This window comes from Crocuta crocuta, unplaced genomic scaffold (assembly GCF_008692635.1).
Source record: "Crocuta crocuta isolate KB4526 unplaced genomic scaffold, BGI_CrCroc_1.0 scaffold113, whole genome shotgun sequence".
NCBI classification, from domain to species: domain Eukaryota; kingdom Metazoa; phylum Chordata; class Mammalia; order Carnivora; family Hyaenidae; genus Crocuta; species Crocuta crocuta.
Window position 1 is genome coordinate 6,230,288 of NW_027530368.1, and position 16,884 is coordinate 6,247,171.

Sequence of the window (16,884 nt, forward strand, 5' to 3'; positions counted from 1 at the left end):
TGGAATAGCCATGAGGATGTTCTTTACAGTATGGTTGATAATAATGAGAAGTTGAGGGGGGTATCTAAATATGTGAGAATAAAAGCTTGTTTAACTGACTTATGAATCACGTGTAGAATAAAATAAATGGCATTCAATAGGAATACGTGGAAAAAAGCAGGACACAAACTAGTTGGAGATTGTATGTGCTAGTTTTTATATAGTGAACATAGAACTTTTATTGGGCTGAAAATGGGTTGAGTCCTGTGATGACCTAAGTGGTGAGGATTAAACTGTCAAATTTTTCACACAGACATGTTTCAAAATGGCCCATAAATATTTCCATAGTTATAGGTACTGAGCATTGGGGATTTTACAGTATAGCTTTGGTGTCCAATTAACAGATGAATGGCATTAGCAAATGTCAAAGTGCCCACTGCTTTGGTGTAGCTTTAGCAAGCCCAAGGCTCCAGAAGGCTCAGCACAGCTTTTCAGGCGTTCTGGCCCATCAGCACTTCTCCTGGCAGCAACACCCTCAGCTGGACTCTGCACAGACGACATGCTCTCAGAGCAGAGAGCAGAATCCTCGATGTCAGGCATGCGCAGCCTGGATGCAGCACACAGCACCAGACATTCCCCGCCCCCCTCGCACCCCTGCAATGGCCTCAGGATTTGCAGGAGAGAATCTAAGGAAAACCAACAGTGAAAACCCACAGTAACTGATAAGGCCAATGTCTGTGAGTCCATGTGAGTCATCTCCTGCAGAATCTTCAAAATACACAGGGAATCAGGGAAGAGAGCCAGAACTCCCATCACAGAAGGCCTATGCACAGCTGAAAAACACCATGTGCAACTGACGATGAGATCTGGGTTTCCCCCCAGACTTGCGGGGCCCTGGACACTCAGTTTCTATATCTGCATTACGGTCACTGGATACCAAGGGTATCTTCAGTCTTCAACTTGTTCAAACAAGTTCTTTCCTAAAATGGGCCTCTGAAGATACAGCTGCTTGGAGTTCCAGTTGTCACCCATCCTTCTTACATTTCCTGCCCACTTCCAGATGAGCTAAGTGGCATTAAGTGTAGCCGAGGTCACTGAAGAGATTTTTAAATAAGCTATTTTAAAAGTTACTGACATCAACAGCTCCGAGCTGTTATTTCTAGGTCAGCACAACGTCTTCTCTGCAGCAGCGACAGTCCTGGCTGAAGACCGCCTGACTGCGGGACGCGACCCGGACGCTGTGGGGTCGGGAGCTGGATGGAGCTCCGGCCTCATAGTGACGTCATATGCCTTCTATCCGCCGCCGACCTTCCTTAAAAGGTGGAGAAACTCTTCCCAATGGAATTTAAACCAAATGAAATATCTGATCATCACTTGGTTCTGAAATTTTTTTGACATTTTAAAATTTAGAAATAAGATGCATGTATTTCATCCTTATTCAGACTTACCATTTCTTTAAAAATAATTTAGTCTCACATATAGAGAAAAAAAGATAAAATTTGGGTTTATTTCAATATTTACCAAGTAACTCCGGGAAGGGAAGCTGGATCCAATAACACCTACATTCTTTTCCAGCACCTAGATTCTACAATTCTATGAAATAAATAGTATTTGTTTACATTTGGTTGGTTTGTTTTGGGTAGTGGGAGCTTTTTCAAGACCAGTGTTTCCAGGATATTTTCTTTTTCTTTTCTTTTTTTAAATTTTTTTACATTTATTTATTTTTGAGAGACAGAGTAAGACAGAGTGTGAGCAGGGGAGGGGCAGAGAGAAAAGGAGACACAGAATCTGAAGCAGGCTCCAGACTCTGAGCAAGCGTTCAGCACAGAGCCTGACGCAGGGCTTGAACCCACAAACCATGAGATCATGACCTGAAGTGAAGTCGGACGTTTAACCGACTGAGCCACCCAGATGCCCCTCTAGGATATTTTCATGCCCCTGGTTTCTAGGATATTAAGAACAATAACAAGAAACGATTCACCTTTTTATGAGAAAGACAGATGTCAGTGCATCTAAGGATTGTGTTAACCTTCCAAATGCTGTTGATTGTTTTTTAGATGGCAGTCTTCTTAACACCTTGATCAATATGAATCCACAATAGTAAGACCTTACATTTATTGCATGCTTACTATGTCTTGGCACTATACTAAATCCTTAATTTTAAACTCATTTAATCGTCATTTAAACTCATTTAATTTAATTTACACACTCTTTGTGTAATGAGGCAGCTATTATTATCATGTCTCTCTCACAGATGAGAAGTCAAAATTATGTATGAGAAAGATACCACAAACAAAAAGTCATGTCAAACTGAAAAAAAAATGATTATATAATCACAGACAAAAGGTTAATTTCCTTAGTGTACTAAGAATTCATATTAAAAAATAAGAGAAAAGCAGAAAATGTGTAAAGAATGTGAACCAACAGTTCATAGAAAAGGGAGGCCAAATGATTCTTAAACTTATAAAAACTGTGTGAGCCCGTTCCTAATAAAGGACTGCACAAAGGCATAAGATAATATTCCTTACCTATCAGATGGCTCAGATTCAAAACTTTGATCACGCTCTTTGTGGATGAAGGTGCAGAAAAATAAGCATATGGCTGGTGGGATTATGAAGTAGAATGAACTCTACAGAAGGAAATTTGGCAATGGTTGTCAAAATTACAGAAAGCACATATTCTTTGACCCAGAATATCTGCTTCTGAGCAAAAATCCTTGGATATGCTTACCTGTATGCAAATAACAAATATACAAAGATTCCCCTCACTAAGGTACAGAGCAGAAACTCCCATCATCCTCCATTTCTTTCTCATTTATTGGTCATAATAGCACCAATACTGTCTTTCTGATCTGCTTATCTGTTTTGACTATCTCCCTCAAGAGTGTGAGTATGAGTAAAAGGTGAACAGGACTGCTTGGGGAGGTGATCCCCTTCTGCCTTCTCACAGCACTACTTCCTTGTATAAATGCAGATACCACGAGTTAGTTATCTGTCCTGTTTACTGAGAGAGCAGTATATTGGCACTCAAGCAAGCCTTGAGTCTTGTGTAAGCCTTGAGCTTAGACAACTGGAATCATATAGACAGGTGGGGGACTAGGGAGGTACACTCTCTGTTTCAAAATGAATCACACATAGCTTGACCTCGTTCATGGAAACTGTTGGTACGACTCACAAGGACCTGCTGGATCACTGATAAGATCAAATATGCTGTTTTACCTGACCTGTTTCATTCTGCAGAGTGTACTTGGTGCTGAACTAAGTTCAACCGAGTACTACTAGCTGCATTGCTAGTCTGAACCTAGAACTACTCCTGGTGGCCAAACAGTGCACCAGAAGACAGGCTGCATCCCCAGCATCCAGAACACAATCTGGTACATATGAGCAACCCTGTAAACAATATTTCAACGATAAGTGAATGGATGGATGAAGGGTAACACTGCATGTTACCATTTGTGTTAAAAGATAATATTGCTTCCATTGACACAGGCTAAATCTGGTCAAAGGCGCAAGTAATCCACACCTCAATAAATGAGTGCACTTCTATGTTTGGTAGTTACAGGATTTCTTTAAAATTTTTATGGGAAAATGGTTGTTGGTCTGCTTTATCATATATATAAATGTATAAATGATTAATCAAGGCTGTATAGCATAGGCAGTAATTGTTTTGAACTGAAATATCATCAAAGCAGACATTACCAAGGAGCTGGAAGTGGTATACAGTAAATAGGTGGATGTTAAGCAACGTAGAACCCTACTGATCCCATAGGATAGAGAAGTTGGAAGATAATACAGCATAAAGAAATTAACCAGATTGATCTTCTCTATAAAGTTGGTGAAAGTCAATAGGTGTTGAGGTAAGAGATGCTAAAAAAAAAAATAACTTGCATTATAAGGAGTTTATATTAATCTTTCTGATCATGGTTAAATAATAGTAAAAATTCCTATTTCATTACAACTAAAATATATGTATATATGTATATATAAATACATATATAAAATATGGAAATAAAAATACATGTTTTATATCCCCTATGTAATAATTGGAACAGATAAGAAGTTTACAGATAACCCAAGAACTATTAAAAATTATTAAGAAATAAACTTAAAAGATGGATAGCATTGGCTATCTTTATACCACTCAGAATTATCATGTGATGTAAGAGGAGACCATTCCGCTAGCTGGTTATCATGGCATGAGCTCTGTATGAGGGGGTCTATACTGGACAATATCCATCTACATATGTTTTCTATATACTTTATCTTATTAAAAGCTTGTTTCCCCAAAGTCCAAGGTAAAGTCCAACAGATAGTCTGCAAATATTGCAAGGTCTTTCCACTCTGGCTGGTAGCAATGCAAACTATTCCCAGCCCTACTGCTGGGAATTATTTAACCTACTGCTTTCACATGGTTCTTTCCTGGCCTGGTAGAATTTTGGCCCATGTGTGCACCAGTCAGTAGTTAGCCAAAGCTCCAAGCAGACTGCTCTGCAGATATCCAGTGCATTTCAATCTCTCTATTCCATCCCTCCCCACTAATAATCTACCCTGAATATTCTAGAAGGTCTGCCCTTCTCATCTCTGCTCCTCAGTTCAGTGAGCCTACTAGGCTGTTTCAGTTCTCCTCCATGGCCTGGAAATGGCTTCAGACAGTCAGCTGGGACAATCATAGGGCTTGCTTTATTTATTTTCCTTCTCTTGAGTTTCACAGCCCTATGCTACCTGCTGTCCACTATCTGAAAACAGTTGTTCCTGCTGTTTGAATTTCTAGTTGTTTATTACAAGAGGGAAATTCTTGTTGCAGTTAAACCTTCATGGGAAGAAGTAGAAGTCAATAATTTTATCCTTCATACCTCTCCAAGAGAGATAAAGTATCTCCAACATCCATTTCAATGATATTTCGGTCATGTTAAACACACACACACACACACACACACACACACACCAGCGACAACAATAATCCTTATCTTTTAGCAATTATATTGAAATATTTGTGGACTAAGTGATATAATTTCTGTAATTTGCTTCAAAAATACGAGGGAACTCTCTAAAGTCTAGTAAGTACGTGAAATTTCTAAAGGGTGGGGGTGAACATTGGTCATAAATGGGTAATTATTGAAATTGGGTGATGAATACTATCTACTTTTTTATGTTTGAAACTTCCCATAATAAAAACTTTTCTGAGGAGTGCCTGGCTGGCTCAGCTGGTGGAGCATGCGACTCTTGATCTCAGGGTTGTGAGTTCAAGCCCACGTTGAGGGTAGAGATTACTTAAAAATGAAAGAAATCTTTAACAATAATTAATTAATTAAAAAATAAAAATAAAACTTATCTGAAATCAATTATGAGCAACTCTATGTAATAATGCCCAGTAAGTATCTCACCCATTCAGGTAACGGCCCTCCCCAATAACCAGCTAACCATAGACCTCCACCTACCGCGAGGGGTGGCAGGAACTCTGCCCAGCTCCACATAATTTCTGCTGTCACTGCTTGGTCCCTATTATAGAGAGTGAGATTTCACAAATCACAAACCAATCTGTCGTGCCACAAACTCTGGCTAAATAGAATCTGGATTGCTATGGTAACGGCAAAAACAGGCAGGAGGGACGCATACTTTGTCACAGTGACAAAAAAGGAGGTGAAAAGCAAAAGCCAGAGAAAGCAACCTCTTCATCACTCAGGACCTAGGCAGGAGCCCTCTTCAGTAAATGCTCTGGAGAATGTAAATGTGGCCTCCTCTCAACCTTCAAAGGTCTCCTCTATAGCGCTATGTTTATAAAGCACAGAGTCTGCATCCAGGAAAGGTACCATTATTTCCATCTTGCAGAAGGGAAAACTGAGGTTCAGAGAGACTAAGGAACTCTCTAAAGTATAGTAAATGCCAAAGCTTGGATTGAAACCCAGATCTATCTAATACCAAGGCCCATGTTCTCCCATCTCTGATCCTGTAGCATTTAGCATTTGTGAATGCTCATTCAGAAATTATCCATGTAAATCTGTATGTCATCAGGTATAAAATAAACAGGATAAACAACATCATAGAGGCAAAGAGAAACATAGAAATAATGTTTAAGCACTTAAGCGTCCAGGGTGTTTTGAGATCTCATATTCCACCCCCCTCCTCTCCCAAATTTCAGCCAAATAAGAACATAGTACTAGACTATAATGATAGAGAGGAAATCTCTTTCCTTTATGGAAACGTGAGAAGGACACATAAACAGAGACCTGCATTAAGGGAGGGGCCAAACAAGCAATATTCTAGGACATTAATCTGTATGTCAATCTAATATCATTGAGATAATGATAAATTATTTATTACAATTAATGAATAATATACTTATTTATTATACTTATTGGGATAAATAAAAATTATACTGTTCAGTTCAGGTTTCCTCACATAACTTGTCAAATAAACAGTACAATATAAATCAGTCTTATTCTTATTCAGTGCCTATAATAAATCCTCTATTTTAACATTTTTCTCTTTTTAATATTCTTTTTTTAATTTTTTAAAGTTTACTCATTTATTTTGAGAGAGTGCACAAGTAGGGTACGGGGAGAGAGAATCCCAAGGAGATTCCACACTGTCAATGCAGAGCCCGATGTGGGGATTAAACTCACGAACCATGAGATCATGACCTGAGCTGAAGGCAGAGCTTAACCGACTGAGCCACCCAGGTGCCCCAGAACATTTTTCAATGTGGTAGATAAAAGGGTATTTATCATCTCAAACTCTTTTTTAAGGAAGGTGTTTTTGTTTATTGTTGATGTTATTTGGGGATATCATTAGTGTTTTGTTGAACACAGATACTGTTTTTATCTACAGCATGGTTACCTTGTCATAGGTGAAGACAGAAATGAAGGGGACTCTGATAGGCACACAGCCATGAATGAGGCTGCTGCTGTGGCTGCTACAGAATACACACCATGAACCACCACTTCCACCAGTGAATTCTAACTATATTTTAGTCTTTGGATTATTTACTCAAGACTTAAAGTCCTAAAAAAGACACATGCCTCACACCTCATACACACATTAACTCAAAATGTGTAAAGTCTCTAAGTGCAAAATGTAAAACTAGAAAACTTGCAGAAGAAAAATAGGAAAAATTGTTGTGGCCTTAAGTTTGGCAAGGATTTCTTAGATATAGCAGTAAATTCATGATGCCTAAGAAAAACAAATCGATGAATTAGAATTCTTTAAACTTAACAACTTTTTGGGGCACCTGGGTGGCTCAGTTGGTTGAGCATCCAACTCTTGCTTTGGGCTCAGATCATGATCCCACAGTTCATGGGATTGAGCACCATGTCGGGCTCTGCACTGACAACACAGATCCTGCTTAGGGTTCTCTCCCTCTCTCTCTCTGCTCCTCCTCGACTGGTGCTTTCTCTCTCTCTCTCTCAAAATAAATAAAAACATTTTAATGAAATAAAAATTTAATTTATTATTAAATTTAATTAAATTTAAATTATTGTTAATTTACAATGTTTCTCCTTAAAAGACACCACTAAGTAAACAGAAAGACAAGGCACAGATTGCGAGAAAATATTTGCAGGTCACATTTCTGTACTGTATCTAGAATATATGAAGAACTCTCAAAACTTAATGATAAAAAATTAACAACCCAATAAAAAGAGGTCAAAAAAGAAATCAACATTTGGTGGTAAGCTAAACAATGCCTCTTGCAAAGATGTCCACATCCTAATTGCTAGAATTTGTACCTATATTACCTTACACACCAAAAGAGACTTTAAATATGATTAAGTTCAGGATATTGAGATGGGGAGATTATTGGGGATTATCCAGTTGGGGCCAATGTAATTACAAGGTTTCTAATAAAAGCCAGACAGAAGGGTCAGAATCAGGAAAAGACAGTATGAGAGAGGAAAAGCAGGAAAAGATGGAAGCAGAGAGAGATTGGAAGACGCTATGCTGCTGGTTTTGAAGACAGAAGTTGAAGCCTTGGCCAAAGACAGGAGGTCATCTCTTAGAGCTAAAAAGGCAAGGAAAGAGATTTTCCCCTGAAGCTATCAGAAAAAAAAACACAGCCCTGTCAACTCATGTCAACTTTTGATCTCTAAACCGTAAGAGAATTAATTTGTGTTGTTTTAAGTTCCTATTTGTTTTTGTGATTTGTTACAGTAGCAATGAAAACCTAATACGTATATATACACATATATGTATGTTAATTAATTTGTATTGTTTTAAGCTCCTAATTTTTTTGTAATTTGTTACAGTAGCAATGAAAACCTAATACGTATATATACACATATAGGTATGTATATACACTTAAATTTTTTAATGTTTATTTTTGAGAGAGAGAGAGAGAGAGAGAGAGGCAGAGCATAAGTAGGGGAGGGCAGAGAAAGAGGGAGACACAGAATCTGAAGCAGTCTCCAGGCTCTGAGCTGTCTGCACAGAGCCTGATGCAGGGCTCATACTCACGAACTGTGAGATCATGACCTGAGCCGAAGTTGGAGGCTTAACTGACAAGCCACTCAGGTGCCCCAACAGTTTAAAGAAAATGGCTTTTAAAAAAAAGATAAAAACATATATATGCATAAAACATATAAGCAGGGTTTTTTTAAATTTATTTATTTTGAAAGAGAGAGAATCCCAAACAAGCTCCATGCTGTCAGTGCAGAGCTCAACTCTGGGATTGATATCATGAATGATGATATCATGACCTGAGCTGCAATCAAGAGTCAGACACTTAACCAGCGCCCCCATATTAGCAGTTTAAAGAAAAATTATGAAGTAAATTTATGTGTAACCATCACCCAAGTCAAGAAATAGAATATTCCCAACAGCCTACACACCTCCATGTTTCCCTCTCCTTTATATATTTCTCTCTCCCGCCAGAGATCACAACTATTTGACTGCATAGTAATCATGGTTTTCCTTTATAATTTATGTGCGCACATAAATGTACAAAGAGAAGTGTATTTCTAAACAGTATAGCAATTTTGCTTATTTTTTAAATGTTTAAATTGTGGCAAAATTTACATAACACAATGTTTGTATTTTTAATATTTATTTACTTTTGACAGAGAGACAGAGTGTGAGCAGGTGAGGGGCAGAGAGAGAGGGAGGCACAGAATTTGAAGCAGGCTCCAGACTCTGAGCTATGAGCACAGAGCCCAACACGGGGCTCGAACTCACGAACTGTGAGATCATGACCTGAGTGAAGTCAGTTGCTTAACCGACTGAGCCACCCAGGTGCCCCACAAATGTTTATTTTTGAGAGAGAGAAAGGGAGGAGAGGGGCAGAGAGAGAGAGGGACGGAGGTTCCAAAGCTGGCTCTGCACTGACAGCAGAAAGCTGGTGCAGGGCTGGAACTCAGTGATCATGAGATCACAACTTGAGCCAGTCAGCTTAACCAGCGGAGCCATCCAGGCTCCCCACCGTCAAAAGCATTTTTAAGTGTGCAGTTTAAGTTTAAGTGCAATCAAATAGTTTAAGTTTACAATCAAATTATTAAGTACAATCAAATTATTGTGCAACAGTACTCCAGAACTTTTCATCATGCAAACCTGAAACTTTATACTCATTAAATAACTCCCATTTCCCCCTCCCCACAGTCCTTGGTAGTCATAGAAACTTTCTGTTTCTATGACTTTGACTAACTTTAGATACTTCATCTAAGTGAAATGATGCAATATTTTATTTTGTCTTTTTGTAACTAGCTTATCTCATATAGCATATCTTAAAGTTCCATCCATGTTGTAGCATGTGTCAGAATTTCCTTCCCTCTTAAGGTCAAGTAATAGTCCACTATATGTACAGACCACATTGTGTTTGTCCATTCACCTGCTGTGGACATCTGGGTGGCTTCCACCTTTTGGCTGTTATGGATATTGCTGCTGTGAACATGAATGTACAATCATTTCTTCAAGATCCTTCTTTCGGTTCTTTTGGGTATATACCCAGAAGCGGTATTGCTGAATAATATGGTAAATCTGTTTTTAACTTTTTGTGGAAGCACCATACCGTTTTCCATAGCAGCTGCCTCATTATACATTCTCATAAACAGTGCACAAGTGTTCTAATTTCTCCACATCCTCTTCAACACTTGCTATTTTCTTTTTTTTTTTTCCGTTTTCCGAAGAGGGGGACCGGTTTTTTGCTTGTTTGTTTTTCTAATTTTTTAAATGTTCATTTATTTTTGAGAGGCACAGAGACAAAGAGAGAGAAAGAGAGAGAGAGAGCAGAGGAGGGGCAGAGAGAGAGGGAAACAAAGAATCTGAAGCAGGCTCCAGGCTCTGAGCTGTCAATACAGAGCCCTATACGGGGCTCAAACTCAAGAACTGCGAGATCATGACTTGAACTGAAATCAGATGCTTAACTGACTGAGCCTCCTAGGCACCCCCTCGGGTTTTTTGGTAACAGTCATCCTAATAGATGTGAGGTGATACCTCATTGTAGTTTTGATATGCACTCCCTAATGATTCATGATGCTCAGCATCTTTTCATATGCTTGTTGGACATTTGTATATCTTCTTTGGAGAATGTTTATTAAAGTCCTTTGCCCATTTTTTAATAGAGTTATTTGGGATTTTTGTTATTGAGTTGTAAAAGTTTTTCATATATTCTGAATATCAACCCCCTATCAGAAATACGATTTTCATTTTCTCCCTTTTTATAGATTGCTTTGTTATTCTGTTGATTGTGTCCTTTTGTGCAGAAAAGACTGTAATTTTGAGGTAGTCCAATTTATTTTTCTTTTATTGTCTATGCTTTTGGCATCATAACCAAAAAGTCATTGCCAAATTCAATGTAATAAGGATTTCCCTCTATGTTTTCTTCTAAGAGTTTTATGGTTTTAACTGTTACATTTAGGTCCATTATAAGGGTTTGTTGTTGTTGTTGTTTGTTTGTTTGTTTTTATGGTATAGGGTAAGGGTCCAGCTTCATTCTTTTCCATACAGGTACCCAGTTTTCTCAGCATCGTTTGGTGAAAAGACTGTCCTTTCCCCTACTGAAAGTTTTCGGCACCCTGTTGAAAATCATTTGACAAAAAAAAAATTAAAAAAAAATAAAAATAAAAAATAAAAAAATAAAAATAAAAATAAAAAAAAAAAGAAAATCATTTGACCATATATGCAAGGTTTTATTTCTGGGCTTTCTGTTCTATTCCATTGGTCTACATATCTGCCTTTATTCCAATGCCAAATTATTTTGATTACTCTAGCTTAATTATGCTTATTTTGGAACTATATGGAATCCCATTTGTACAGTTGAGGGTCTTGTTTTTTGTTTGTTTGTTTGGCATTGAGAGATGCCTTTCTATTATTGCATATAGCTCTAATTTGTTCATTTTCATTGAAGTATGATATTCTTTTGTCCAAAACTTATCCAATTTATTGCTGATGAATATTTAATTCTTTCCCCAAATCTATGGCATTTTTTGGAAATATATTGTGTGCTACCTGGTCCCCTCAGGTTTGAAATTATTTTTTATAGCTACCTGAGTATATTTTATAGTCTGTTTGGAACTAAGTCATCTTTATGATTTCTTCTTTTGTGTTTTTAAACATTTCATCCATAGCTATTTCATATTTCCTATCTGATATTCTATACCTAAAGTTCTTGGTGGTTTCAGTTTGTATGGAATCTCATTCTTCTCTTTTTTCTTTTTTTAATAATTTTTTAAAATGTTTATTTATTTTTGAGAGATAGACAGAGCATGAGGAGCAGAGAGAGAGAAGGAGACACAAAATCCAAAGCAGGCTCTAGACTCCGAGCTGTCAGCCCAGAGCCTGATGCGAGGCTCGAACTCATGAACCATGCCATCATGACCTGATCCAAAGTCAGATGCTTAAGTGACTGAGCCACCTAGGCATCTCTCACTCTTCTCTTTTTCCTGTGTGGTTTTGGTGATCTTTGATTGTATGCTGATATTTGGTTGATACTTATCTATTGAAGCATGTGTGGCCTAAACTGAGCATGTTTCCTCTAGATAAGATTTTTATTCACTTCTGCAAGGAGTCAGGGACTGCTACAAATCTACAACTACTTTTAATCTCTATTTGGAGCATGAAGAGCCCCAGACTCATTGCTCCTTCCTCCCTACTCCCCCCAACTTGCCAGTGGCCTAAGAACTTAGTTTCTGGGGGCGCCTGGGTGGCTTAGTCGGTTAAGCGTCCGACTTTCGCTTAGGTCATGATCTCACGGTTCGTGGGTTCGAGCCCCNTAGTTTCTGGATTGCAGGGCTAATAGTGCAATTTCGTTTGTTTCTGCTCAACTCTGCCTTCTCAGGGGCACTGAGATTCATTGGGTTCTTGCTTGTTCTTTCCTTCGGAAAGTTCCCTATTCACTGTGATAAAAACAATGTAATAAAAAAAATGTTGCGTTTTATGTAAGTTCAAGTTGTTTTGTAAGAGGAGGACTCTCAAGACTATCTGGTCCAACATCATATCAAAAGCAGAAGTCCCTCAGATGTCATTTTTTGGTAAGTTGGTAAGGCATTAAGGGTCTTGTTTGAGAACAATAAATGGCAGTTATTCCATTAAACAAACCGGGCTTTTGCTTTATTGAATACAATAAGCGAGAGCTGGATTGTCATCAGCTGAGGACAAATGCTGTATCTGGACTTCACAGAGGAATTGCAATGATTTGGAGGAGAAAAGGGGGTAACTGCGGAAGGGTAACAAACTCTACTGAATGAGTTTTATTAAGTTTCCACTACTTGGTGAAGAATGTGAATCATAATTTAACCACAAATATATCCATTGTTAAAAGTAATGTGATTTGGATCTACTTTGGATGAAGTAATGAAATTCTAAATTTGACTCTGAAGTTGATAAGACTGTAGGGTCTGTTACCGACGTCAGGTCATATCTGGACAATTAAACTACCTTGATCTTATTATTTTGGCCTGTTGCGGAATGTCTTCACTGTTAAGATTTGATGTCTGTCTCTTAGATTATAGCACATACTAATATAAAAAATCTACTTGAAGAACAGTCTGTCTTTTGCAAAACCACATTTCAAATATTAAATTACTCAGTGTATCTTAAACAAGAACCCACACATATAAAAAAAATTTCTCCTAATATTCAGTGCCAGGAAAAACCTTGTCTCTTTAGAAAAACATGTTTGCTTCTTTTTATCAGACTAAATAACCCATATGCTTCCTGTCTCAACTTTTTTCCTTAACTTCCAGAAAAAAATCAGATCTAAACTAAGGGCTCAGGTGTGGTAACCAGTGCATTCCAGGTCCCGTTTCTGTCTGTGATCCTATTTGTAAAAATAACTTGATTAACCTTTGACTTCATATCATAAAAGTAATACATATTCATTATTCATTGTAGGAAATACAGTCAAGAAAAATGAGGGAAAAAACTCTGCTACTATTAAAACCTTACTGTACATTCTCTGATTATACTGTCCCCAACCCCACCCCAATTCTATTGTTCTTTCTTTGTGAGACAGGAAAACTGACTCTTGACTTCTGTGGGGGAGGACATTTTTCTTTTTCTTCTATCCATCCTACGTTCCTTGGCTGGAGCCCTGCAAAGTAGACTGACAAAAGACACATTAACAAGAGAAAACAAAAAGATACATCACACTTCCACATGGAGAACCCAGTAGTGAGTAACTTAAAGATGTGATTAGCACCTTAGAAAAGAACAACAATGTTCAGCAAGGTTTGTTATGTAGATTCCTTGGCTGCCATCTCTTGGTTGATAAGTTTCTAGAGGAGTCCCAGTAACTAATTCTTCACCTTCCTGATAAAGACAGGAAGAGGTTACATCTTTACAAATTTATGTCCTGCATTTTTAGGCAAATAAGGAGAGGGCAGAGAGCTTTCCATGTATTGGCTCTTCTCAGTTGCCTTCAGTTCAAATTAATCATTATGCCAAAGTGGCATATTTTGGGGTGGCAAATTCCCCATTCACTTACTTAAACAGTAAAAATCTATTTGTTAGAAGGATACTGGAGAGCTCCCATAATTCAAGTAGAATGCCCAGGCCTCAGAATGACAGTAACCTTGGTGGCTCTCAGCCCCCAGCAACAGAAATAATAGACAGTCTCCTTAGGACGTGGCCATTGGCTGACTCATCTCCAAACTACTTTTTTTACTGAGTGTTGGCCAGCGCAATCCCACTAAGATTGCATTGACTGGAGCAGAGCCAGGTAGCCAGTACAAATGAGTACAGGGTGGCTCTGTTAACATAAAATCAGAGTGGATAGAAAAAAGTCTTTCAAACCACTGTGCCACTTGTTTTTTTCTCTTTCCTGTGTAGTCACAGCCAAGTGTTAATGAATTTATGTTACCCCACACCTAATGCCGCTGCTGTGACAAAGAAACCAGGGACTGATTTTCCTTCTCCTAGTGACTTTCCTGAGCAGGCATCAGCTGCTAAGGAGTGTGGCTGCCTGCTGCCTCCATGTTCTTCCTGCCTCTTTTCCCACCAAAGATGGCTGAGCCAGGTGGAGGAGAGAGAAGAGAGAGTCCACACTGGGCAGGAAGCCATCATCCACTTAAGTACATTACATACAATTAGAGCAAAACAAAAGTTGATTCTGTTTGTTTTAAAAATTAATTGTAGAGGGGTGCCTGGGTAGCTCAGTCAGTTAAGCATCCACCTCAATTTCAGCTCAGGTCACAATCTCACAGTTCTGAGATCAAGCCCTGCATCAGGCTCCACGCTAAACATACTTAAGATTCTCTCTTTCTACCTCTGCCTGACTCATGCTCTCTCATTCTCGCTCTCTCTCAAAATAAATAAATAAACATTAAAAAATAAGAATTTAAAAAGATAAAAATTAATGGTAGATGGTGTGAATCTATCCTATACCTTTAACACATGAGACTTAACAGGCAATATCTTCAGGTGTATATCTAATGCAGTATTTCTCAATTCTTATGGGAACACCCATTTATGGAACACTGGTATGCTCAGTGATATTAACATTAGTTTTGAGGAAATGATTGTGGCCATCAAAATACATTTGGGAGACATTGTCTACAATATTATACTTTTGGAAAAGCAAAATGCACTGTATCGGATTAAAGGTTCCAGGTAGTTCTCTTTCTCTCTCTCCCTCTATCTCTCTCTATATATACACATATATATGAATATGTATGTTTGAAATTTGAATCATGTAATTTTCACATCATTAAATACAATTATTGTTTTTCTTTTTTTCCCAACCACTTAAAAATGTAAAACCATTCTTAGTTCACAGGCTATACAAAAATAGTCAGAGTCAAATTTGGCCCAAGGGCTATTGCTTGCTGACCCATGTTTTACATATTTGTAACACAGTGATCACCCCCCTTAAAAACGTTGTCTGTTCAGGGGTGCCTGGGTGCTCAGTCAGTTAAGCGTCCATAGTTTGGTTCACAAGTTTGAGCCCCGTGTTGGGCTCTGCACTGATATCACAGAGCCTGTTTGGGATTCTGTCTCTCCCTCTTCCTGTCCCTTTCCCACTTGCACTCTCTCTCGAAATATAAATAATTTTTAAGTGCTATTTGCTCAAACAAAAACACATATATGTTTTTGGGCTTTGTTATTAGGAAAACTTCAGATTTAACCTGACATTTCCTAGGCAGAACAGTCTTAATAAACACTTTTGTACCTGTGGTGCCTAGCTCCATATTGGCCCCCGATGCTATCCACTTCCTGGCAGTCAGCACTTGTGTGTTCCCTCCCATGTGACAGTAGCATATGATATAAGTAATGATATGTCACATCCAAGATGAAGTTATAAAGATTATGATTTGTCTTGGATGCTTTCTCTCTCACTCTTGCTCTCTCTCTCTCAGAATCTGCCATGTTGTGGGTGATTCTGCAAGGCACACACTGCAAGGAATTAAAGCCTCCAGCCAACAGTCAGAGAGCCAGAGAGCAGCGGAGGCCTCCCAATCACACCCATGAGTGAATTTAGAAGCACAGCCTGCAACCTCACCTAACAACTTAGAGACTCTGCACCAAAATCACCCAGCGAAACCCTCCTGGGTCCTCGACCCCCCAGAAATTATAAGATAATAATGTGTACTGTTTCCAGCTGCTAAGTTTTTGGGTGACTTTTTTTTTTTTTTTTTTTTTTTTTTTTTTTNCTATGTTTGGCAGAGATCTGTTGAGTTCCTGACACTGTTTATGTAGTGCTGCTCTCAAGACCCCTCTGCTCTGATTCAAAACCCAATCCCTTGTCTGGGCCCCCAGTCCATGAACCCCACTGTACTCAGACACTCCCTGAAATTGAGACTTAACTCTAGCCTTTGGAATGTCTGTGTGTCACATATGGAACTAGTAAAACAAGAGCGGAAAAATTCCCTGCACATTATTTTCCATAAAACACTGGTTGGATTTTCTGAATCTAGTAGTTTAATAGCATTTTTCCCTCTGAAGAAAAAAAATAATAGAAGTTGAGTTGCTGCTTTCTGACCTACTTATGTGATTCCTCCTCTCTCCCTACTCACACTTCCCAGTTTCTTTTGACAGTGTATTGCACTCAAAGTGACAGTTCTGTCTTTGAGATTTGTGCTGTTTTTCAGTCACCTGATTTTCCTTATCATGCACAACCTATTCCACTCTCAGCCACCAGTACTAATGGTCCTGTGAGTATTCAGATGACATTTTGTAAAACATAAGGCAGAAAAAATAAATAAATAAATAAATAAATAAATAAATAAATAAATAAATAAATAAAGCTCCCTCTGCCAAACCAGTCACATGATCCTGACAGAAGCTTGGAGCCAGGCCAGTAATCATTAGCAAGAATTCATCTCAATTACCACCTCATGCCAGTCAGAGTGGCTAAAATGAGCAAATCAGAAGACTCTGGATGCTGGCGAGGATGTGGAGAAACGGGCACCCTCCTACACTGTTGGTGGGAATGTAAACTGGTACAGCCCCTCTGGAAAACAGTGTGGAGGTTCCTCAGAAAATT

The 16,884-nt window shown here is 38.4% G+C and overlaps 1 long non-coding RNA gene across 2 annotated transcripts in view; it reads left to right on the top strand.

The window, feature by feature from the left end:
- LOC144233457 (uncharacterized) overlaps nucleotides 1-16,006 on the top strand; it is a 40,041-nt gene extending 24,035 nt beyond the window's left edge. For both annotated transcript variants that reach the window (XR_013335678.1, XR_013335677.1), the window contains one exon: nucleotides 15,758-16,006. This is a non-coding gene — a long non-coding RNA (uncharacterized LOC144233457). The remainder of the gene's footprint in view (nucleotides 1-15,757) is intronic.
- The last annotated feature ends 878 nt before the right edge of the window (nucleotides 16,007-16,884 follow it).